This window comes from Oryctolagus cuniculus, chromosome 3 (genome assembly GCF_964237555.1).
Source record: "Oryctolagus cuniculus chromosome 3, mOryCun1.1, whole genome shotgun sequence".
Taxonomy (NCBI): domain Eukaryota; kingdom Metazoa; phylum Chordata; class Mammalia; order Lagomorpha; family Leporidae; genus Oryctolagus; species Oryctolagus cuniculus.
The window spans coordinates 9010648-9035446 of NC_091434.1; the positions used below are offsets into that span (position 1 = coordinate 9010648).

Consider the following 24799-nt stretch of genomic DNA (forward strand, 5'->3'; position numbering starts at 1 on the left):
TGTGGATTTGTGAAGACCTGAGAGTTGCTGGGGAATCGGCATGTTCCAGGTCTGCAAACCTGCCTACCGCCCGACAGCGACTCCACCGCCTGCAGCCGTGACAACCAGGCCAGTTATCATAGGTGGTAACTTTGTTCTTTGCCAACATCTTCTCTCTAGTTTTTGGTATGTAGTTCAGGTGGGCCAGCAGAGAGAAAACAGAAACAAATCAGAGGTTATTCCAGAAGGAAACCTAGATTGTCGCTCCCCCTCTTCGTGGAGGAGCAACACAGGACCCTGCGCTGTTCCTTCGTCTGCTCGGCCCTCCCCGGGTTTGCTGCTGGTTCTTCCCGGGTTGGCTACTATCCCTTCCACCTCCGTGGAAGGGCAGTTCCCCCTGGCCGCATTCCCCACTTCCGCAGGGGAGCGGCACACCGCCGGCCGGTTCTCTCGGGGGCTGCACGGGTTCCCTTAGATGTTCCCCATAGATGTTCCTGGTGCATGCCGTCTCTCTCCTCCTTTATAGTCCTCCTCCGCCAATCCTAACTCGGCTGCCCACACGCCGAGTACGCTGCTCTCCAATCAGGAGCAAGTCCTACAGTTTATTAGCTGAACTGGAGGCAGCTGTGCGGAAGCTGTTTACTTCTCTCCCAGCGCCATATTGTGGGAGAGCAGATGCATAGAATAAGTCTTAATTTCAGTAACTTAGTCCAGTCCGGATTGCTCCCCACACTAGATGGTTGTCAAAGTAGGATGAGCCGTGGGGATGGCTTCCTGCTAATGCACTGGGAAGGCAGCAGACGCTAGCCCTAGTACTTGGGCCCCTGCCAGGCATGTGGGAGACTTGGGCAGAGTTCCTGACTCCTGGCTTGAGTGTGCCCCAGCCCTGGATTGTCCAACCAATAGATGAAAGATACCTCTCTCTCCCCGCCCACCTCCCCAAATCCCCATCACTCTGCCTTTCAAATAAAATGTTTAAAAGTAGGATGAGCTAGGAGTTACTTGATGTATTAGCCCTAGTCAACCTAATAATAAAGGGGCCAGCATTGTGGTGTAGCAGGTTAGGCTGCTGCCTGCAGCACCGGTATCTTCTGTGGGTGCTAGTTCGAGTCCCAGCTGCTCCTCTTCTGATCCTCTTCCTGCTAGTACACCTGGGAGGGCAGCATAACTTGGCCCAAATACTTGGGCTGTTGCTACGCATGTGGGAGACCCAGATGGAGGTCCAGGCTCCTGGCTTTCATATGGCCCAACCCCGGCTATTGTGGTCATTTGGGAAGTGAACCAGCAGATGGAAGGTCTCTCTGTAACTCTGCCTTTCAAATAAATTTTTAAAACATAAAACATCATTGTAAGCAAACCTTGAAGTTAATCATCAGAATGGGTATATTATAGAGAAAGCAGAGTCCATTTTGAGAGGCAGAAATTTTTATCAGTTTGAAGTTTATGAATAGAGAGTGTGATACAATCCTAAAACATCTATTTTTATTTGAAAAGCAGAGTAAGATTTTGTCCACCCAGTGGCTTATTCCCCAGATGCCTGCAACAGCCAGGCCTGAGCCAGTTGAAGCTGAAGCTAGAAGCCAGGAACTTAGTCCAGGTCTCACACGTGGGCAGCAGTCTGAACCACGTCAGCCACCACCTGCTGCTTTCCTAGGTCCATTCTGCCAGGATGTGTGGAATTAGGAGCAGAGCCTGGGACTTAGACCCAGGCATTCCAAAACACCACGTGGGTGTCCCAAGTAGCATCCCAACACTGCACCACACGCCTGCCCCAGTGCGATGCATTTCTTTCTAATCACACAGCCCAGCAGACAAAGGAAGTCCACCATGAGCAATTTTTTTTTCTTGGTTGCGGGTATTTTTGTACAACTTGGCTCTTATTTCAATTACGTTGTTGTTTGAAGATGAAAATGTCTTTAAACTCAAAGCTGTTTGTTTCAACTTGGAATTTTATAACTATTGGTAAAATACTGTGAGATTTCGTCACCTCTTTCCTGCTGTTCACAAGGCTTATGGAGAGTTCTTTGCATATTTCACAGCGGTGTAGTATTTTTTTAAACTTTTATTTAATGAATATAAATTTAATATAAATTTCCAAAGTACAACTTTTGGATTCTAGAGGCTTTTCCCCCCCATAACTTCCCTCCCACCCATAACCCTCCCATCTCCACTCCCTCTCCCATCCCATTCTTCATCAAGATTCATTTTCAATTATTTTTATATACAGAAGATCAACTTAGTATATACTAAGTAAAGATTTCAGCAGTTTGCACCCACACGGAAACACAAAGTATAAAGTACTGTTTGAATACTAGTTATACTGTTAATTCACATAGTATAACACATTAAGGACAGAGGTCCTACATGGGGAGTAAGTGCACAGAGACTCTTGTTGACTTAACAATTGACATTCTTGTTTATGGCATCAGTAATCACCCTAGGCTCTTGTCATGAGTTGCCAAGGCTATGGAATCCTTTTGACTTTACCAACTCCAATCTTATGTAGACAAGACCATAGTCAAAGAGTAAGTTCTCTCCTCCTCTCGGAGAAAGGTACCTCCTTCTTTGATGGCCTGTTCTTTCCACTGGGATCTCACTCACAGAGATCTTTCATTTAGGTCATCTTTTTTGCCAGAGTGTCTTGGCTTTCCATGCCTGAAATACTCTCATGGGCTCTTCAGCCAGATCTGAATGCCTTAAGGGCTGATTCTGAGGCCAGAGTGCTATTTAGCACATCTGCCGTTCTATGAGTCTGCTGTGTATCCCGCTTCCCATGTTGGATCATTCTCTCCCTTTTTGATTCTATCAGTTAGTATTAGCAGACACTAGTCTTGTTTATGGGATCCCTTTGACAATCCTATCATTATGATCAATTATGAACTGAAACTGATCACTTTGACTAAGTGAGATGGCCTTGGTACATGCCACCTTGTTGGGATTGAATTGGAATCCCCTGGCACATTTCTAATGCTACCATTATGTGCAGTTTTTTTTTTTTTAAAGATTTATTTATTGACTTAACAAATTGACACTCTTGCTTATGGCATCAGTAATCACCCTAGGCTCTTGTCATGAGCTGCCAAGGCTATGGAAGCCTCTTGAGTTTACCAGCTCTTATCTTATTTAGACAAGGTCATAGTCAAAGTGGAAGTTCTCCCCTCCCTTCAGAGAAAAGTACCTCCTTCTTTGATGACCTGTTCTTTCCACTGGGATCTCACTTGCAGAGATCTTTCATATAGGGTGGTTTGTTTGTGTGTTTGTTTGTTTGTTTTGCCAGAGTGTCTTGGCTTTCCATGCCTAAAATACTCTCATGGGCTCTTCAGCCAGATCCCAATGCCTTAAGGGCTGATTCTGAGGCCATAGTGCTGTTTAGGACATCTGCCATTCTATAAGTCTGCTGTGCATCCTGCTTCCCATGTTGGATCATTCTCTCCTTTTTAATTCTATCAGTTAGTATTAGCAGACACTAGTCTTGTTTATGTGATCCCTTTGACTCTTAGACCTATCATTATGATCAATTGTGAACAGAAATTGATCACTTGGACTAGTGAGATGGCCTTGGTACATGCCACCTTGATGGGATTGAATTGGAATTTAGAGAACTGGGGCTCTTTCAAATTTGACTTTGGATAAGTCATGTAACTTTCACTAAATATTTGCTTGGCTGTCAAATTAAGTGAGCAGACTAGATTAAACTGCCACATACTCTAAAACGCTAAGCTTCTAGCTTCTATTACAATTCGTATCCAAATAGCTGCAGCTGGGCCAGTCCAAAGCCAGGAGCCAAGAACTCCGTCTGTGTCTCCCATGCGGGTGGCAGGGGGCCCAAGCATTTGTGTGCCACTGCTTTCCCAAGCACATTAGCAGAATTGGAGCAGCCAGGACTTGAACCAGTGCTTAAATGGGATGCTGGCCTTGCAGGTGGCTGAACAGACTGCTCCACAGTGCCAGCCCCACTCACAGTTTACGCTGTTGTAGGTTTATTCTGAAAATACCTCGGATTGCTTACCTTTAGTCCCTTCAGAGCAGCAGCAATTAAAGTGGCTTAGGAAATAAACATTATTTGGTTCCAGCCCTTGATCTTTCTTCTGGTTTCTACCACAGTGACGAGATGGGGGGTGGGGCTGGGTAGGACTGGTGTGTTCAAACCAACCACTGCTGTTGGTCAGATTCTTTGGACTACAAAATACGGAGGATTTACGAGGCTGGGAGCATCAGGGAGGCAAACCAAACTTCTGTTTAAAAAGTGAAGAGTTGGGGCCGGTGCTGTGGCGCAGGGGGTAAAGCTGCTGCCTGCAGTGCTGGCATCCCATATGGGTGCCAGTGTGTTCCAGCTGCTCCACTTCCCACCCAGCTCCCTGCAGATGTGGAAGATGGCCCAAGTGTTTGGGCTCCTGCACCTACATGAAAGACCCAGTTTTGGCCTGGCCAAACCCTGGTCATTGTGGCCATCTCAGGAGTGAACCAGTGGATAAAAGATCTCTCCCTGTCTCTCCCTAACTCTGAAATTCAAATAAATAAATATTTAAAAAAAAAAAAAGAGTTGCTGTGCCTCTCCAAGGATAATGAAACTTATCATGCAAACAGTGGAATGCAATTTATAACCTAAACGAATCAATAATACTAGAAAGGTTCTTTTAAAAATTTATTTGAAAGAGTTAGGAGGAGAGACAGAGAAATCTTCCATTTACTGGTTCGCTCCCCAGAGGGCCACAACATGGGCCAGACCGAAGCCAGGAGCTTGTAGGTGTCCCCTGTGGATGCAGGGGCCCAAGCACTTGCGCCATCTTCCAGTTCTTTCTCAGGAGCATTAGTAGGGAGCTGGATCAGAAGTGGAACAGCCTGGGATACGAACCTGTGCACATACAGGATGCGGCTTTACCTGCTATGCCACGGCACAGGCCCCTGGAAAGATTCGTAAGGTTTTGCTTATCAAACCCCATTTATTCACAGTTGTGGAAATAACAGCTCAGGGTGGTTGCAGCCTGTGTGAAGTCACCCTGGGGCCTGCTGGGATTAGAACAGAGGCTTCCTGGCCTCCCAGCTGGGGGTCTTCCCACCAAATCAGAGATTTTTCTCCCATGATTCCTGCAGTTGGAGAGTCCGTGTGAGTGTCATTTCTGAAATGTGAAGGGTTCATCTGTGAGCGTAAAGGGGTGGGGTCCAGAGAGTTGCATGAACCGAGCTTCCTGGCAGCAGTTGCAGGAGAGACCCCTGCCCACCTTGTCCAGGGAGCGAGAAAGCCAGGAGAGCGCCGCACTGTCTAACCGTGTGCTCATCGTGCAGCAGTAAGAGTGGTTTCTTAAAAATTACTTATTTGAAAGTGAGCGAGAGAGGGAGGGAGGGAGAGAGACGCAGTCTCAGCGGTTCCCTTGCCTTCTGCTCTGTGTGTTTGATCAGGGCAGGGGTGATCACACTCCAGGCCCACCCAGAGAATTCAGGATGAGCCCTCCTCTCCAGGTCCTTAACTTTCGCCACGTAAGGTGGGATTCCCGGGTTCTGGACTTCCCTTTAGGGAAGTCACCATTCTGCCCGCAGTCGTCCATTAAAGAAGGTACCCAGCAGCCTCTGGGGCTGTTTGCCTGTGACGCCCCTCTTCCAGCCTTCTCTCACGGGAGTACTACTTTGTTGAGGTCTACAGTGTGGCTCATTGCCGACACTGGGTGTATGTGTCCCTGAAGGCTCTGTGACGAAACAAAGAGCGACATCATGAAGTCGGCTTGTGTCTCTCTTCTGTATAATTTCAAGGGACTGATTCTCACCCCCCCCCCGCCCCCAAAGGCTGTTGGGAAGATAAATGAAATAGACATAAAATTCTTTTCTATGGGTTGTAGTAGATGATGGGCATTTAGTAATGCCAGTTCTCCTGTCTGCCCAATGAACATTTCAATAAAAACGGTCCTTCTTGAATAACTTTCACACTCTCCCTAAAGGTTATTTATTTATTTATTTATTTATTGACAGGCAGAGTGGACAGTGAGAGAGAGAGACAGAGAGAAAGGTCTTCCTTTGCCGTTGGTTCACCCTTCAATGGCCGCCGCGGCCGGCGTGCTGCGGCCAGAGCACCGCGCTGATCCGATGACAGGAGCCAGGTACTTCTCCTGGTCTCCCATGGGGTGCAGGGCCCAAGCACTTGGACCATCCTCCACTGCACTCCCTGGCCACAGCAGAGAGCTGGCCTGGAAGAGGGGCAACCGGGACAGACTCCGGCGCCCCGACCGGGACTAGAACCCGGTGTGCCAGCGCCGCAAAGCCGAGGATTGGCCTAGTGAGCCGCAGCGCCGGCCTGAAGGTTATTTTCTTAAATGGAATAAGATTTTATACACACACACAGATACACACATATACTTGATAGCAGCTGTGTTTATATTATCATTCGAAAGGCAATGAGAGAGCTCCTATCCACCAGTTCACTTTCTAAATACCTACAACAGCTGGGGCTGGGCCACACTGAGGCCAGGAGCCAACAGTTGCACCCAGGTCTCCTGTGTCGGTGTCAGGGACCCAAGGACTTGAGCCATCATCTGCTGCTGCCCAGGGTGCAGGCTAGCGGCAAGCTAGCTTGGAAGCAGACGAGCCAGGACTCAAACTCAGGCACTCTGATGTGAGATATGAGTGTCCCAAACAGTGTCCCAACCGCTGCACCAAAGGCTCGCCCTGTGCTTTCAAATTTGCATTCTGAGTCTTTAAAATTTGGAGCATTTCTGGGATTCTCTTCTACTAAATGTTGACTCTTGGAATCACCCTCCCCTCCCCTGCCTTTTTCCTTATAGACAATGGAAAAACTTGCACGGTGTTCTCGTCCAATAGAAAAGCAGAACCACATGTCAGACAGCAAGTGGAGTGGGCACGGTGAGCCTAGGGCCACCATGAAGGACAGGCGGGTTTCTGTCCCTGAAGGGTGGCCTCAGAATGACTTTCAGGATTGCCCTTTTCTCTGTGTTGTTCTCCCACGTTTTCGGGTGCCTGTACCCTGAGAATCAGGCAGGGTGATGTGGAGCCAGGAGCGGAGGTGGGGTAGGAAGGTAATAAAGGGGGAGGAGTGGAGGCAGTGATGGACAGGGTGGGGGGCAGCTGAGCCAAGGCCCTGGGGCCCACGGACAGATGGGCGCCCCCTCACTGATGTGGTGTCCGGGACTGAATTGTCTCATCCCTCTGAGCTCTGAGTCCCATGCATCAGAGGGTTGGAGTGGGAGGGCGCGTGTGGCCCTCTGCGCAGCAGCTGCTGTCAATACCGCCCCACTTGGGGAGCGCCGCTGTCTCTGGGCCTGTGCCAGGGGTGCTGAGGGCCCCTGCCCTTCACTCTGCCGCTGCCCAGGGCGGAATCCGAGGTGGTGGAGCAGGTGCAAGTCCAGGAGGGGCCCTTCTGCTTGCCCTCTGTCCTGGTCCCCAGTCACCTGGGAGAGCCCAGGAGGAGCGGGGTTGGCTGACACGCTGTGGGAGGCCAGGGGACAGGACTGAATGCGGTGATGCTGGCTGATGCTGGCCCCAGCCTGCGGCCATCCCTGTGGCCTGGCCTCGTTCCTTCCCACCCTTCGGTCTGAACAAGAGGTTTCCAGAAACGCCGGGTCTTGGCTAGGAAAGCAGTGGCGTTAGCTTCTGGACCTCTGCTGTGGCCAGCAGCCTTAGAGTTCTGTCTGTTGCAAAACCAGGACAAACCAAAGTGGCGTTTTGACAGAAAAATCAAACAAAAAGGTGTGTATGGAGAAAGGGAAGCAGGGTGGGCGTAGCTTTGGTCTTTTTTTTTTTTAATGTCATTTTTATTTGAACCTCAGAGTGTGGATTTTTGTGTATCTGTGGCCAAGGTTTTGATGAATCAGAGCAAACTATTTACACTTGACCATGGGTGGAAAAAAATAAGATATAAGGATGATTTCCTTGCCCCAGCCAAAGCGAACAAACCTTGGGCCAGTGGGCAGACTAGAGGGAGCGAACAGGAAATGATGAGGTTGAGATTGCCGGGCCACCCCAGGAAGTCGCTTGGCAGCCTGGATGAAGGGCCTAACAGGCCAGGAGACAGGAGTTTGTCCGTCTTGCTGCATTTGGTGGCCGCATCGCCCTCCGGCAGAGCCCAGCTCTTGACTTTCCACGGGAACCACAGAGAAATCCTCCCCGTGTGTATTTTCTCACTTTTCCAGACCAACAAAGCAGTTTAAAAAGTGCACCTTCTGGTGGGGCTCCCTGTGGTGAGCAACTCTGCATTTCTTGTTTCCACTCACCTGTGATGGGGGCAACAGGGTGGGTGTAGGCTTCCAGTGAGCACGCTTCCTGCTGCGCACACCATATGTTGGCTCATAGACCAATTTCCTATCCTCTCCTGCTCCGGAGGGTTTCATCAGCTTTCTCCCCGTTTCTCAACAACAATAAAAAATCTCGCTTTTCTCACTTCTAGGCTGTGATTGCCAGGCCGGGTAGGATTCTCCAATGAGCTCTCACTGGGAGGGGCAGTGCTTAAGTTTTGCTGCACGTTAGGGAAATTATTTCAGCACTTAACAGCCTGAAGCAACACACACTCATTACCTCCCATGTTCCCATGGGCAAGCATGTGGGTGGTTTGCTTCACAGTCTCGCAGGAGTCCCTGGGAATGGCAGTTACTGGAAGTTGGAGAATCTGCTTCTTAGCTCTTGGCATTTGGCAGGAGGCCCTAATTGCTCATTGATGGTAGGCACGCTTCTTTCTCTGGAGCTGGGTGGAGAGTCCTGACACAACAGCTGGCTTCTCTCAAAGCAAGCAGTGTGTGTGTGTGCATGTGTGTGTTTGTGCACACCTGTGTGTGTGTGCACGCGTGTGTGTGCGCGTGTATGAGAGAGAGAAACTCTCAGGACTGAAGCCAGAATCTTATGAGGATTCTTCAAAGAGTTCATGAAAGGGACAGGCATTAGGTGCAGCAGTAAGGACAGCTGTGTGCCACATTGGAGTGCCCGGATTCCAGTCCTGGCCCCACTTCCAGTTCGGGCTCCTGCTAATGCAGACCTTGGGAGATATCACGGCTCCACACTTCTGGTGTTGTGGGCATTTGGGGGAGTGGACAGTGAATGAGATGGTCTGGCTCTCACTGTTGCTTTCAAACTCTCTCTGTGCTTTCCAGATACATTTGTCTAAACTTTTGAAATTTTTTAAAAAGATTTATTTATTTGAAAGGCAGAGTTAGAGAGAGAGAGAGAGAGAGAGAGAGAGAGAGAGGTCTTCCATCTGCTGGTTCACCCTGCAAATGGCCGCATCAGCCAGAGCTGAGCCAATCTGAAGCCAGGAGCCAGGAGCTTCTTCCAGGTCTCCCACGTGGGTGCAGGGTCCCAAATACTTGGGCCATTTTCCACTGTTTTCCCAGGCTGTAGTGGAGAACTGGATCAAAAGTGAAGCAGCTGGGACTAGAACCTGCGCCTATAAGGGATGTCGGCACTGCAGGTGGTGGCTTTACCTGCTATGCCACAGCGCCAGCCACTTGAAATTTTTTTATAAGTTCATGGAAAATAGAATGAAAAGACGTCTAAGTTGGTCTAAAAATTTTTTAAATCTATCCATACAAAGGATCTTCAAAAATTTAATGGAAAATGCAAATGGTAAAAAAACGTATATATGGATTTCAATTTTTTTTGCAGCAAAATAAACTTATCATCTAATTCTGTTTTTCCACAGACTTTGAAAGTGCCCTCATATAGCCTCATCTCTGATGTCGCTCCATCAGTCCTGTTCTGTTCTAGTGGCTCCAGGGACCGACCCTGGCATGGTGTGGAACAGGACTGCAGCAGGGTATACTGCAAATGCCAGGAGCTGCACCTGGCTTCCGTGAGAGACGAAAGCAGGGGACAACAGTGTGTGTGTTTTGGATTCCTACGTATCTCGAACCCTGCAGGGAGAAGTTAGAAAAGCAATGGAAGCCCCAGCCTAGTTTTTCTCCCCTTGGACCAACATTTTCTGAACCCCAGGTGTACTTGAAAGACAGTGATCGCTGCTATTGCTGGCTGTGAGTTGAATTCGCCTCACCCCCTCCAGGCCCCGTGTTGCCATGGGACTGTCCTTGAAGCTTGTCCTGGAAACTTGAAGAGGTGGCTGGGTCGTTACGCAGGATTCCTGCCTCTCTCCCCGGAGCAGGTTCTCATCTGGCGGACTGAGCGGGTTTCCCCCATAGAGAGTGCGATGAGGCACTTCCCTCTCCTGCTTGTCTCTTCCACAGACGCCTGCTGCCCTCTGCTCTCTACCACGAGCCGAAGCAGCCCGAGAAGCCAAGCAGAAGCAGGTGCCGTTCTCACAGCTTCTGGCCTCAAGTGCTGTGAGCCTAACTAAGCCTGTGGTCTGAGGTGTTTCGTTACAGCAACAGAAAACAGACCAGGACAGGGGGTGATGGAGATAACATAAAATAAAGAAGAAGAGGACAACCCAAATCCCACAGATGCAGCCCCTAGAGGCCAGCTTAAGTGAAAAAAAGAGAACGTGAGTTAGAATAGACTAGGAAAGCTCAGAGCGGACCACAGGTAGGGCAGGTAAGTAGTATTTCACGGATCTTTTATTTCTGTTACACATTTCTGTGTATGTATGACCACAGTATCAAATGTATTGGAGTTGTAGCAACAACCCCGTTTAATCACACCTGCTGAGATGCCTTAGGGTGAGGCCCCTGGGTAGCCTCAGGCTGGGGCTGTCCAAGGAGCTGTCACTTTGAGCTGGTGACCTGCAGGAAGCAGGAGCTGAAGTTGTCTACAAAGGCTTATGCGAGGAGCATGAGGGAGCTCTCAGGTCGACAGACACATCAAGTACTATGTGGGCACAGGAGACGCCCCCGGCCCCTGCACGGCCCCTGCGCTGCCCTGGGCATCCCTTCCAAGCCTTGGGTTCTGCGAGCATCCTAGCAAGTTGCTGAATGCAAGGAGCGAATCCTAGGAACCCTGGCGTAGAGCAAACTGCACTTGTGCGCAGCAGCTGGGGCTGGGGAGTCTTGTGGGGCTGAGCCCTTTAACTTGTGCAATCTGCTGGGAACTCCAAGCAGAGCGTCAGAATTGAATTAAATTGTGGGACACCCAGTTGGCCCTCCTGCAAATGGGAGAATGGCACACTGGGTGTCAGAAGGGCTGTGTATAGAGAAGCTTTTTTTTCATTTTGTAACCAATGGGGTACATTTCCTTGGTGATTGCCTTACAAAAGGACTTCTTGGGTCTGGGGTGTGGGGTGTGTTGTTCGGGGATTTTTTTTTTTTTTTTTTTTTTTTGTCGTATTCCCCAGTTTTCTTCCCAAGGATGACCTACCTTCACTTTTGGTCCACAGGGGTTGGAACTGACTTAGCTCTGGCCAACTCCAGATGAGGGCATTGGATCCCAGCTCAGCCAATCAGGATATAGCATTCCCTGGGTCACCGTGATTAGTGGTGTGCATGCGACCTAAGATGGACCAATCAGAGTCAAGCAGCAGGAACGAGAGCTCTCTTCCCACGGAACTTCCGGCCAGAAGGATAGAAACCTGGAGTCGAGGGCAGCGTCTTACCACCACACAGGAAGTCCTGAGACTGCGGTGAGAAACGTGAGAGCCATCCTTAGAAGCAGGCAAAAAAGAATCCCAATGACACTGGGTCCCCAGATCCTGATCCAAGGTGGGAAATGTGCACGGCCCACCTGCCTTGCGCCCCGCAAAGCATTACTTAGCTTGGAAAATAGCAGCTGGTTATGGCTGCAGAAGCACCTGCAAAGCTCCGTCTCTGTTCCTGTTTCGTAAGGCTGAGGTGTGGAGACCCATGTGAGTTCCCTGTCTCTGCTAAGATTTTCCATGTGGGTGAACCTGTAATTTCTGCTTCTTGTTTTTAGTTTGAACTGAGTTTCTGTTATTTGCAACCAAAAATAGTCCCGTCTAATGAAAGGCTGAGAGTGTAAGGTTTTGGCTTTGGTTTGCCACGCTGCCTTCCAGATAACTCTGGCCCAAGTAGATCCTGCGGGAGGGCGTTTGAGGACCTCTTTCCAATACTGGCTCTTGTTAAAACAAAACTTTCCTAGATGTGTCTTTGGTTGCCACTGTGGAAGGCAGAGTTTTCGTCAAATGTTTGCAGGCCATTTATGCTTTTTCTTGTGTCAATGCTGTTTATTAGTCACCTATATTTCTACCCACCAGGAAGTAAGTAAGTTCCAAATGACCACTTCTCTCTCTCTGTTGCAAAGGCACCAACCAAGACAAGACCATGTGATGTTTGTCTTGTCACTGATAGATTGAATTATTTTCAGAAAATGGAGTAGCACAAAGAATAGGAGAAAATTAAAAAAGACCAGCATCTATTTCATTTTATGACTATCTTTTAGTGAGACCAGGGAGCAAATTGGCTGTTTGTTTTTTTTCTAAGTCAGAAGCCTTTAATACTTAGGAAGTTTGGTATACAGGAAAATAGGCAAAATAAGAGAGAGAAATGATATCATTAAGTGAAGCAAAGCATTGCTATTGATTACCTGTAAAAATTAACTCCAGGTCTCCCCATATTCACAAATAATTACAGTCTCTAACTAAAAACAGGTGAGTTTGCATTTTGTATAATACTTTTCCAATGGAGGTATCAGGGACAGGAAAGAGAGGCTGGAATTTGGAGTCAGAGGAATTTTTGTGGCTGGTTGATCCCACTTCTTTCTAAATGAGAGACTTGAACCAAATACACCTTTCAGAGCCTCCGTTTTCTTCCCTGAATAATGGGATGATAGTTTCCACCTCTTAGGGTTGTGAGGATTCGCTGACGGAACATTTGCAAGGCCACGGCCTGTTACAAGTGCTTATCAAGTACTGTAGCTCTTCTTTTCAAATTTTATTGCCATAAGCCCCTCTCTGCATCCTCCACTTTCATTTTTTTGAAGATTTTATTTATTTATTTGAGAGGCAGAGTTAGAGAGAGAGGGAGAGACAGAGAGAGAGGTCTTCCATCCACTGGTTCACTCCCCAAATGGCTACAATGGCCAGAGCTGGGCCAATCTGAAGCCAAGAGCCAGGAGTTTCTTCTGGGTCTCCTATGTGGGTGCAGGGGCCCAAGCACTTGGGCCATCTTCTACTGCTTTCCCAGGCCACAGCAGAGAGCTGGACTGGAAGTGGAGCAGCCGGGATTCTAACCGGCGCTCATGGGGGATGCTGGCATTGCAGAGGCTTAGCCCACTATGCCACAGCGCCGGCCCCATGGGCTTTCATTTTGATACCTGTTTTTGTTCCAGGTCATGGAGAGCTAGTGACATGTACAGCCCTCTTTCTGAGTGTGGGAAATAATAGGACACATACACTGGTGTTTTGTGAGTGCGTCTCAGAGAAGAGCATGGTCAGCTGGCAGGGGAAGGATTTGATTCATTTGGGGCGTGGAGGGAGGCAACTTCTATTTGTAACTGAAAATATTGGATGTAGCTGGGTGTCTGCTCCAATCTCAGTTGGGTTTTATTCCATAAGTCATAAAATCATCTACGAAAAATGATCACACCCTGCCTGCCTGTCAGAAAAGTCCACAGTTCATAGATTAATGGGCATCTTTTACTTCCCTGGTCCTGTCCTAAACTCAGGGCCTGCCTGGGGCTTCAACCCAGGTCTGACTGCAGGGAGAATCTGGCTCCCTGAACGGCACAGCCCACCCATTGCAGCCAGGGAGGGGTGGCTGCACACAGCCCACCACCTTGCACCTTGTGGAGCTTGTAAAATAGCAGGTGCACAAGCACCTGCAAATCACCCTCTCTGTTCCTGTTTCATAAGACTCAGGTGTGAAGCCTTCTGTGTGTGGCCCATGTCGCCAAGTTAGTAAGTGACAGGGCCAAGTGACACTGGGTATCCTCAAGTGAACATGCAACTGGATATATCAGGCTTTCTCCCTCCCCCACCCCTTGCTCGCTTGCTCGCTCTGTGTGTGTGTGTGTGTGTGTGTGTGTGTGCACGTGTATAGCAGAGAACAAAAGGAGAAAAGTTCACAGCTACAGGAAATAAGCGGCTGGCCCCTTTACCTGAACATACTGATGCCTCACCAACTTCCCCATGAAAACCATTGTTATTTTGTAGTTATTTGACATTTGTGTTAAACTTGGCATCATCTAAATTTGAAAATAAGTAGTACTGTATCTTTTTCCTACAAAAAATAGGAGCAGGAGGGAGACTAGCCTTACCTAGTGGCTTACTGAAAACTGAGAAAATGCTAAATTGGAAAGAGAGAGAGAGAGAGAGAGAGAGAGAGAGATGGAACCACTTCTCTAATTCAGTAGCACTGAAGACAGTGGGTCTCAGGTTTTACTGACGTCGACTCCTAACGTTTCCCTGCCCGCTGGCCCCTGGACTCAGGCAAAGGCTGGGCAGGGGAGAGGAGGCTGTGCCCTGTGACCCTCCCTCTGATAGGAGCCTGTTGAACTTGGCCATGGCTGCAGGTCATCGTGAACAGGCAGTATCTGGAGAGATCATGGCACAGGACACATGTATCACTTCCACTGCCTATGGGAGGCTCTTAATATTTGAAAGCATATTTAAATATTCAGCGGCTCTTGCTTTCCTCTGCGTGCAGGTGACACTGTGTGCTGTGAATCTCTTGTAGCCTGAGCAGAGACGTGACCCGGGGAAAGCATTTGGTTACCTGAGGCATCTCAGGTTGGTGTCATTTGCTGGCCAACTGATTGCCTCTTTGGATCACATCGGCTCTGAATACATGTAAGTCTTTCAGATGGAACTGTGTTTTGGCTGGTTTGCCTGCTTTCTGCAATGGTTTCTATGATCAGTGGCATGCAGTGGTGTCTGCACTGGGCCAGTGTAATTGTTTAAATGGAGGCAGGAAGTGTAGGGGACAGGCCTCTGGTCACTTTCTCTGCATCCTGGCACTGAGAGCTAGCTGGGACCCCAGCCGTCATCTGATCCAGCTTCCTCGCATTACAGGTGGAGGGAGAAGTCAGGCAGGGTTCAGGGACTTACTCGTGTGACTCCTGAGTGGCAGAGCCGTGCCTAGAACCCACGGTCCAGCCTCTCTGGCACATTTGGACACAGAGGGGCCATGGGGTTGACTCCTGCTCCCCACTCAGTACCACACCTGTTCCCAGGATCCTCAGGCAGAACCTTCTCATCACCCTCTGGCTGGCCCCTCCGCCGGCGCACTGCACTGATTCGACGGCAGGAGCCAGGTGCTTCTCCTGGTCTCCCATGGGGTGCAGGGCCCAAGCACTTGGGCCATCCTCCACTGCACTCCCAGGCCATAGCAGAGAGCTGCCTGGAAGAGGGGCAACCGGGACAGAATCCGGCACCCCGACCGGGACTAGAACCTGGTGTGCCAGCGCCACAAGGCGGAGGATTAGCCTAGTGAACCGCGGCGCTGGCCACCTTCCTGCTCTTCAGTTGATCCTTTCAAAGTGCTAATTATTAAAATTGTCTTTCAATTTTCACACCTTTTTCTGAAAAAAATTTTAATTTTTAAAATGTATTTATTTGCAAGGCAGGGGTAGGGGAAGAAAGAGAGAGAGAGAGAGAGAGAGAGACTGACTCCCATCCACTCATTCACACCCTAAATGCCTGCAAAAGCTGGGGCTAGCTGGGCCATGCTGAAACCAAGAGCCAAGAACTGAATCCAAGTCTCCCACACGTGTGGCAGGGACCCAACTGCTTGAGCCATCACCTCTGCCTCCCAGGGTGTGCATCAGCAGGAAGCTGGAGTTGGAAGTGGAGTGGGAACTCGAACCCAGACATTCGGATAGAGGATGCAGGTTTCCTTAGCAGTGTCTTGCTCTTGTGCCAAATGCATGCCCCGGAAAAGCACTGCATGTCTGTTTTCCGTATCTGACTGAGTACAGTGGTAAAAACATCTAACAGAATCTCGTGCTCATTTTTATCATTGGAGAAATGTATGGTTTCTAGAAATAACTATGCCTATACCTGCAGCTATCCTATTCCCCCCTCCTGCCCTCCCCGCTTAGCCTGAAGCCATCACTCATCTCACACAAGTTGCTGTTAAGTTACCACAGCATTGGTTTCCTGTCTCAGCGCCTGTGAGCGAGGCTGAGACTGAATCCCAGCACGAGGAGGGAGGGTGTCGCCAGGTGTAGGAGCTCACGCTGATGTGGACTTCCCGGCCCCTTTCTCACCCCTGACTTTCACTCTGATTCTGTCTTTTGTAACTGTCCTGTATGCCCTCCACCCCCTTTCCACGCGGGGACCCTTACGATATCTGTAGCACACACCCGGGCCTCCTCCTGACGTCCCTGTCCCAGGAATTTTCTTATCTAAGTCACCTTTCACCCATTTCCTTACATTCCTGGCAGCCCCTTCCGCCTCTCCCTTTGGTGGGACGCAGCAGTATCATCTCCCTCGAACACCTGTTACCAGGTCACTTATGTCCCCTCTTGGGATGGTGGCCCTTGAGCTGAAAGCCTCATGCTGCGGTCTGTGGCTGGTGGAGACCAGTACGTGGTGCTCTCACACCGCCCACACCTGTGTCCTGGGAGTCCCTCGCAGCCTCGCCCGCGTCACATGGTGAGTGACTATTGAACATGGCCTTGATGTCCTCTGGTGGGGCACGTTTCTCAGGTCGGCGTTTCCGCCTGTCCCTGCCTGGGCCTCGTCTCTGAATCTCTTCAAGTTTACGTGGTTGGAATAATGGGTCACGGAGAGGTTTGTGATCCTCTCTGTGGGAGGTGTGGAGCGTGAAGGCCCAGAGCTGCGGCCCCCCCAGGCTCAAAGCCTGGCACTGCCTGCACTCACCGCGCGAGCCTGGCTGAGTCACTCACCTCGGGTGAGTTACCTGACGGCTGAGGGTGGCCATGATGCTTATCTCAAGGTCAAATGACGTCCTTCAGACCGGTGCTGTGGGTGGGAACTGACAGCAGACAAAACGGAAATTTCTGTAGAACATTTGATGAGGCTTTGTTAGGACATCCTTGAAGATAAACTAGAGAAGCATTCTTTCTACAGACTCTGCACTTCTCCTGTTTGGGATATTTCTTTCTTTCTTTCTTTCTTTCTTTCTTTCTTTCTTTCTTTCTTTCTTTCTTTCTTTCTTTCTTTCTTTCTTTCTTTCTTTCTTTCGACAGGCAGAGTTAGAGAGAGAGAGAGAGAGAAAGGTCTTCCTTTTTCCGTTGGTTCACCCCCCAAGTGGCCGCTACGGCCAGCGTGATGTGGCAGGCGCGCTGTGCCGATCTGAAGCCAGGAGCCAGGTGCTTCCTCCTCGTCTCCCATGCGGGTGCAGGGCCCAAGCACCTGGGCCATCCTCCACTGCACTCCTGGACCACAGCAGAGAGCTGGACTGGAAGAGGAGCAACCGGGTCAGAATCCGGCGCCCCGACCGGGACTAGAACCCCCGGGGTGCCGGCGCTGCAGGCGGAGGATTAGCCTAGTGAGCCCCAGTGCCGGCCTGTTTGGGATATTAAGCCAGCGACGAACCTGTCTGAGTGCACCAGGAGTGACAACAGTGCCTGCTTCTAGCAAGCACTCAGTAAACGCTGGCACTTATTATTATTTTTTAAAGATTTATTTATTGGAAAAAATGATGCTGAAATTCATTTGGAGACACAGGAGACCTTGAATAGCTAAAGCAATTTTGTACAACAAAAACAAAGCCGGAGGCATCACAATACCAGATTTCAGGACATACTAAGGGTAGCTGTAATCAAAACAGCATGGTACTGGTACAGAAACAGATGAATAGACCAATGGAACAGAATAGAAACACCAGAAATCAACCCAAACATCTACAGCCAACTTATATTTGATCAAGGATCCAAAACCAATTCCTGGAGCAAGGACAGTCTATTCAATAAATGGTGCTGGGAAAACTGGATTTCCACATGCAGAAGCATAAAGCAAGACCCTACCTTACACCTTACACAAAAATACACTCAACATGGATTAAAGATCTAAATCTATGACCTGACACCATCAAATTATTAGAGAACATTGGAGAAACCCTGCAAGATGTAGGTACTGGCAAAGACTTTTTGGAAAAGACCCCGGAGGCACAGGCAGTCAAAGCCAAAATTAACAACTGGGATTGCATCAAATTGAGAAGTTTCTGTACTGCAAAAGAAACAGGAAAGTGAAGAGGCAATACAATCCCAGAACAGGAAAAAATATTTGCAAACTATGTAACAGATAAAGGATTAATAACCAGAATCTACAAAGAGATCAAGAAACTCCACAACAACAAATCAAACAACCCACTTAAGAGATGGACCAAGGACCTCAATAGACATTTTTCAAAAGAGGAAATCCAAATGGCCAGCAGTCACGTGAAAAAATGTTCAGGATCACTAGCAATCAGGGAAATGCAAATCAAAACCACAATGAGGTTTCACCTCACCCCAGTTAGAATGGCTCACATTCAGAAATCTACCAACAATAGATGCTGGAGAGGATGTGGGGAAAAAGGGACACTAACCCACTCTTGGTGGGAATGCAAGCTGGTTAAGCCACTATGGAAGTCAGTCTGGAGATTCCTCAGAAACCTGAATATAACCCTACCGTTCAACCCAGCCATCCCACTCCTTGGAATTTACCCAAAAGAAATTAAATTAAATTAAATTAAATTAAATTAAATTAAATTAAATAAATTAAATAATTTATATATAATATATATATAATTTATATATATATATAATTAAATAAATTAAATTAAAATTAAATTAAATTAAATTAAACAAAAAAGCTGTCTGCACCTTAATGTTTATTGCAGCTCAATTCACAATAGCTAAGACCTGGAACCAACCCAAATGCCCATCAACAGTAGACTGGATAAAGAAATTATGGGACATGTACTCTATAGAATACTATACAGCAGTCAAAAACAATGAAACCCAGTCATTTGCAACAAAATGGAGGAATCTGGAAAACATCATGCTGAGTGAAATAAGCCAGTCCCAAAGGGACAAATATCATATGTTCTCCCTGATCGGTGACAACTAACCGAGCACCAAAAAGGAAACCTGTTGAAGTGAAATGGACACTATGAAAACAGTGACTTGATCATCTCTTGTCCTGACTGTTGATGAACAACTTAATACTTTATCCCTTTTAGTATTTTTTTTTGTTCTACTTAATACTATTGGTTGAACTCTTTAATTAACACACAATTATTCTTAGGTGTTTAAATTTAACTGAAAAGTGATCCCTGTTAAATATAAGAGTGGGAATAAGAGAGGGAGGAGAGGTACAATTTGGGACATGCTCAATCGGACTTGCCCCAAACGGTAGAGTTAGAAATGTGCCAGGGGATTCCAATACAATCCCATCAAGGTGGCATGTACCAATGCCATCTCACTAGTCCAAGTGATCAATTTCTGTTCACAATTGATCATAATGATAGGACTAAGAGTCAAAGGGATCACATAAACAAGACTAGTGTCTGCTAATACTGATAGAAATAAAAAGGAGAGAACGATCCAACATGGGAAGTGGGATACACAGCAGACTCATAGAATGGCAGATGTCCTAAACAGCACTCTGGCCTCAGAATCAGCCCTTAAGGCATTCGGATCTGGCTAAAGAGCCCATGAGAGTATTTTAGGCATGGAAAGCCAACCCACTCTGGCAAAAAAATAAACAAACAAACCCACCACAAAAAACAAAAAAAACAAACAAACCTAAATGAAAGATCTCTGTGAGTGGGATCCCAGTGGAAAGAACAGGTCATCAAAGAAGGAGGTACCTTTCTCTGAAGGGAGGAGACAACTTCCACTTTGACTATGGCCTTGTCTAAATAAGATCGGAGTTCGTAAAGTCAAAAGGCTTCCATAGCCTTGGCAACTCATGACAAGAGCCTAGGGAGATTACTGATGCCATAAACAAGAATGTCAATTTGTTAAGTCAACAACAGGAGTCACTGTGCACTTACTCCCCTTGTAGGATCTCTGTCCTTAATATGTTGTACAATGTGAATTAATGCTATAACTAGTACTCAAACAGTACTTTATACTTTGTGTTTCTGTGTGGGAGCAAACTGTTGAAATCTTTACTTAATATATACTAAATTGATTTTCTGTATATAAAGAGAATTGAAAATGAATCTTGATGTGAATGGAATGAGAGAGGGAGCAGGAGATGGGAGGGGTGTGAGTGGGAGGGAAGTTTTGGGGGGGGGGAGCCACTGTAATCCAAAAGCTGTACTTTGGAAATTTATATTTATTAAATAAAAGTAAAAAAAGAAAAGGAAAGCATCATCTTGCTCAGTCAGGGCAGGTTGTACCTGGACAGGCCTTGATCACTGTCACCAGCATTAGTAATGAATGATGGATGACTGTGTAGGGCCCAAATGACGAATGCTGATAAATTGTACTTGAGAACTGACCAGGAATTGAGTTTTAAAAAATTACATTTAAAAATTTTTTAACTTATTTAAAGAGAGAAAGAGAGAGAGAGACACACACACAGATCTTCCATCCTCTGATTCACTCTCCAAATGTCTGAGATAGCCAGACCTGGGCCAGGCTGAGGCCAAGATCCTGGAACTCAACCCAGGGCTCCCATGTGGGTGGCAGGAACCCAGGTACTGGAGCCATCACTGCTGCCTCGCAGGTTGTGCAGAAGCGTGAAGCTGGAAGCTGGCGTGGAGCCTGGGACACTAACCATGAACTCTGGTATGGGGTGTGGGCATCCCACCCAGCATCTTAAGCACTGCACCAAACACCTGCCCGAGGAGCTGTGGTTTTTTTTTTTTTTTTTTTTTTTTTTTTTTTAGATTTATTTATCTCTCTTGAAAGTCAGAGTCCTAGAGAAAGAGGGAAGTTTTCCATCCGCTGGTTCTCTCCCTAGATGGCCACAGCAGCCAGTGCTAGGCCAGGCCGAAGCCAGGCACCAGGAGCTTCATCTGGGTCTTCCATGTGGGTAGCAGGGTTCCAAACACTTAGGCCGTCTGCTGCCACTTTTCTCAGGTCACTGTCAAGAAGCTGGGTCTGATGGCAGCAGCTGGGACACAAACTCTGCCCACATGGGACGCCGGCATTGCAGACGGTGGCTTTACTCGCTGAGCCACACAGTGGCCCCAGCAGCTGCATTGGCAGTAGTACAGAGTATGTGTTTGTATTTAGTGTAACTTGAAATCCATGCTGATTACTTCAAGATCCATTTCAGTTACCTTTTATTTCCATGAAGATTAATTTATCCGTTTAGCTTTTTATCACTACTGTTAATTTCTACTCCAAGCAAATAGTGGTGTTAGCCAGTTCCTTGCAATGCCCTAACCGTCTTGCCTTGGCTCCTTTAAAGCTTTAGACATCCATGTAGGTGGTAAGACTTAACTACCTGAGTCACTTTCTGCTGCCTCCGTGGGTGCATTCGCAGGAAGCTGGGACTAGTTCTCAAACCCAGGCACTTCCGTACGTGATGTGTGTGAGTGCCAACCAGCATCTTCGCTACTTGGCCCAAATGCAACCCCTAAACAATAGACTTTCAGTTTGGAAAGTAAATCGCTTTCCTTCCCAGCAAAGGCCGAAGGCTGAGCTGGGCTTGCCATGTGCCTTGTGCTCATCTTCCATGCTAGCGAGAAGCAAAGCACTGCAGACTTTTAATACCCGGCAGCGTGCTGGAGCCCACCCAGAGGCCCTTGGTCAGCTCTCCTCTGGTATTCCCGGGGCCCGAATCTGCCTCTTGACTGAATCCTTGATCAATGGCTTGTTCTGCATGCTCTCCTGGGTGCACATTTGGCTCCTGTCCCTGTGGCTTGTGAACAGGCTATCTCCCACAACTGGACCCCCGTGCTCCCCCAGGCCTAGTTCCGAAGCAGTTGGTTCCATCTGTGGTACCATGTTAGCATGATTCAGTATCCAAGAAAGGTATCACTGTTTTCCTTGGAATTAAAAATTGGTTCACAGATTGTATGGTGAGCATTCCTAAATACTTGATTTCTTAAATCCATCACCATTGATGACTTGGACAGTGAAGCAAAACCGTGATAGCTTAGTAAGAAGAGGTGACATCAGGCGCATCTGTTTAAGTAGTTTTCAGTAGAGGGGGATGGAGGCTTCACCTTGGAGTAATTTTTGCATTTAGAAAAGTGACCTCGCTCCCCTGATGAGCTGCCACATGTATGTAAATGTTGTCTGGCTCGTGCCTATTAATTCTCATCTCAGCAGCAAATGGCGTTTGTGCTACTGAGTAGTTTTTAATCAGTCGGTGACATCTGCATTGAAATAAATTGGCTTCATCTTGAGATAAATGATTGCAGCCGGCATGGCTCACTCTTCTCCCGATGTCCTTTAGCAGTCCCAGCTCCTTCTTGGAGGGCTGCTGGATCACACACTCCCTCCTGACGCATACAGAGCCACATGACGGTGTGGTCACCCTTGGTAGTGACGTGAGCCTGTGAGCCTAGCGTTTCAGCTCGTCACCAGGCAGCATCATGACAGCTGGGGCAGTGGAGCACAAAGCACACCCAGGGAAGATCTTGCGCGCTGCCGGTGCCTTAGCTCTCCCTTGCAATCTAATCAGATGCCGTAGCACAAAGCTGTTTTGGCTTGTGCGCTGTCAGCAAAACCAGCAAGCACAAACCATCTTCTGAGTTTCTGGTTTTATTCAGAGAGTCGTTAAGCCTAAAGTTTTCTAGAATTTTTAAAAACCAGCCTTCTCTTATTTCATTACTGTCTTTGGAAAGATTTATGACAAATACGTGGAGGGACATGCTGTCCTTTCTGTATGAGCACAAGGCTGGCTGTGCAAGGGCGACAGCTCAGAAAACAGCGGCACTATTTTTGGAAAAGTATAGTAGGAATGGACTCCGTGCACCAAGTAAAATAAAATAAAACTAAAGATTTTGTTGGTTTAACATAGCAACTTGAGTGTCTTTGCTGATAATGAGAAGTGGCTTGAGTATCTTTGCTGATAAAATAATGAAAGTGGCTAACAACTTAACATCTAGCATCAGTGGGAAATGCGGTGAGCTCTGGCGTCTCTCCTGAATCATGCCTCTTCCTTGTTTTGCTGGACGAGATAGCCTGTGATACAGCCTGCTGGTGAAGGTGGCCTCACCAGCCCCCTTACAGAACTGATCTCCTCTCCACCCCCACCCCAGCCCTCTGTCACCATCTCAGGAAATGACAACGGTAGTCCTGCAGTTGTTCAGGACCCACACCGGTGTCCCCTTTGACGCTTCACTCTCGGTAGTACCCCATGGACAGTGCGTCCGTCACCCCTGTCCCCTAAATGCATGCCCAATCTGACTGCCTCTCTCTACTCCAGCAACCATCCTAGTTTAAGCGGCTCGCCCTTGCTTCCCTCCTACACATCCCTTTGGTTCAATCAGCCACAGCGAGCTTTGTAGAGCCGCCAATCATATCCTGCCCTGGCCCCGCCCCCCGCCCCGCTGGAAGAAGCAAGACCCACGCTCTGTCATGGCCCACAAGCCTCTGTGACTGCTAGTGCCCCCTCCCCGCCTGCCCCCTGCTGTTGCTTCACCTGTGGGAGTAGTTTCATTTCAACCTGGGGAACTGGTTCCTCCATATAAGTTAGAGGGAACCATGGTAGAAAAGCAAGCCCTGGTCGGAGACGATCTTATTGTTCCACAGAGCACTGGCAGTGTCTCAGGGTGGGAGAGGCCGTGTCTGATTCTGCTGAGAACTTGAAGTTCGGTTTCAGGCAGTTCTTTCCACGCAAGGGATTGATGAAGAGCAGTTCAGAATCATGATACAGCAGGATTTAAAGTGCTGAGAACAGCAAGGCAAAACTGAGGGGACTTCAAGATATTTATGGAAAAATGGAATAAAAAAAGCTTTATTTTGGTGGAAGAGAATTGAAAACCATGCCACGTTTTTTTCATAGTACACATTGTCCATGAACATTTTGAAGCTTCCTTGTGTATTAGGGCTTAATAATGTTAATGTTTTGTATTAAATAGCTGTTGAGTTTTGGGGGAAATTTCTGCAGGGAATACTCAAATTATTTTCACTGTGCAAGAGTGTTGTGGAATAGTACAAAATGCTAGGAAAAGCAATGGAAGAGTAACGCCCTGGTAACATGGAGCCTCTGTTGTCAACAGTTGGCTGTGTGTGTGTGTGTGTGTCGGGGGAAGGAGTAAGGTTCATCTCTTGTCCATGTTGTATGTGGGTAGAAGGTTTCAGTTTTTAGAATAAGTCCACAGAAAAGAAAATATGTCTCTGAAGCATATAAAAAGATGCTCAGCTTGATTCATAGTGAGTAATATGTTTGAAAACTGCACTGACACAATTTTTTCACCTATCAGATTTTCCATAATGACAAAATCTGATGAAACCTTGTGATGGAGAGGGAGACAGGGAATCCAACACATTATTGTGGGAAGAGGTATCGGTAGAATCTCTAGAGAGGGTAATCTGTCAATATCCACTAAAATTACAAATGTGCAGACCTGCTGTGCAGAATAAAAATGACCACTTGCAGGCATTTGTCCAAGCAGTTTGCCAAAATCCAGGGGAAGCAGAGACCTATAGAACCGGATCTGGGAATGATGCTGTCAGGGACAAAGATCTTAGAATCCTGCTGATTTACAGACGTTCTCTCTAGAAGAGAGAAATTTGTCCTTTGATGGTTGATAAGAGTTGTAAATGTTCTTTCCTAATGCTTTCACATTGCATATGGTGATTTTTGCCAGTTGAAATTTTTAAGTTTTATGTTGACAAATGTTTTGATCTTTTTTAAGTGGCTTCTGAATATGTGTCAACTCTAGGATTGTAAAAATATTCTTAGTTTCTTATAATTTCATGGCTTTCTTTTTTTGTGTTATGATTCAGATCTTTCGTCCATTTGGAGTTTATTTACATATATGTTCTGAGCTGTGGGTGTAATACTTTAACTTTTCCATGCAGTTGCTGTGTGTCTCATATATCCTATTGAGCAATATATAACTCTTAACATATACTAAATTCTCACAAACATTTAGCTCCATTTCTGGGCTTCCTACTT

At 47.5% G+C, this 24799-nt stretch overlaps 1 long non-coding RNA gene across 3 annotated transcripts in view; it reads left to right on the plus strand.

Annotated features, from left to right (window-relative positions):
- Positions 1-717: 717 nt before the first annotated feature.
- LOC103348898 (uncharacterized) overlaps positions 718-24799 on the plus strand; it is a 31927-nt gene continuing 7845 nt past the window's right edge. For 2 of the 3 annotated variants that reach the window (XR_011387070.1, XR_011387071.1), the window contains exons 1-3: positions 718-2504; positions 9617-10461; positions 11240-14605. This is a non-coding gene — a long non-coding RNA (uncharacterized lncRNA). The remainder of the gene's footprint in view (positions 2505-9616; positions 10462-11239; positions 14606-24799) is intronic. The other variant, XR_011387072.1, reaches the window with a different exon arrangement.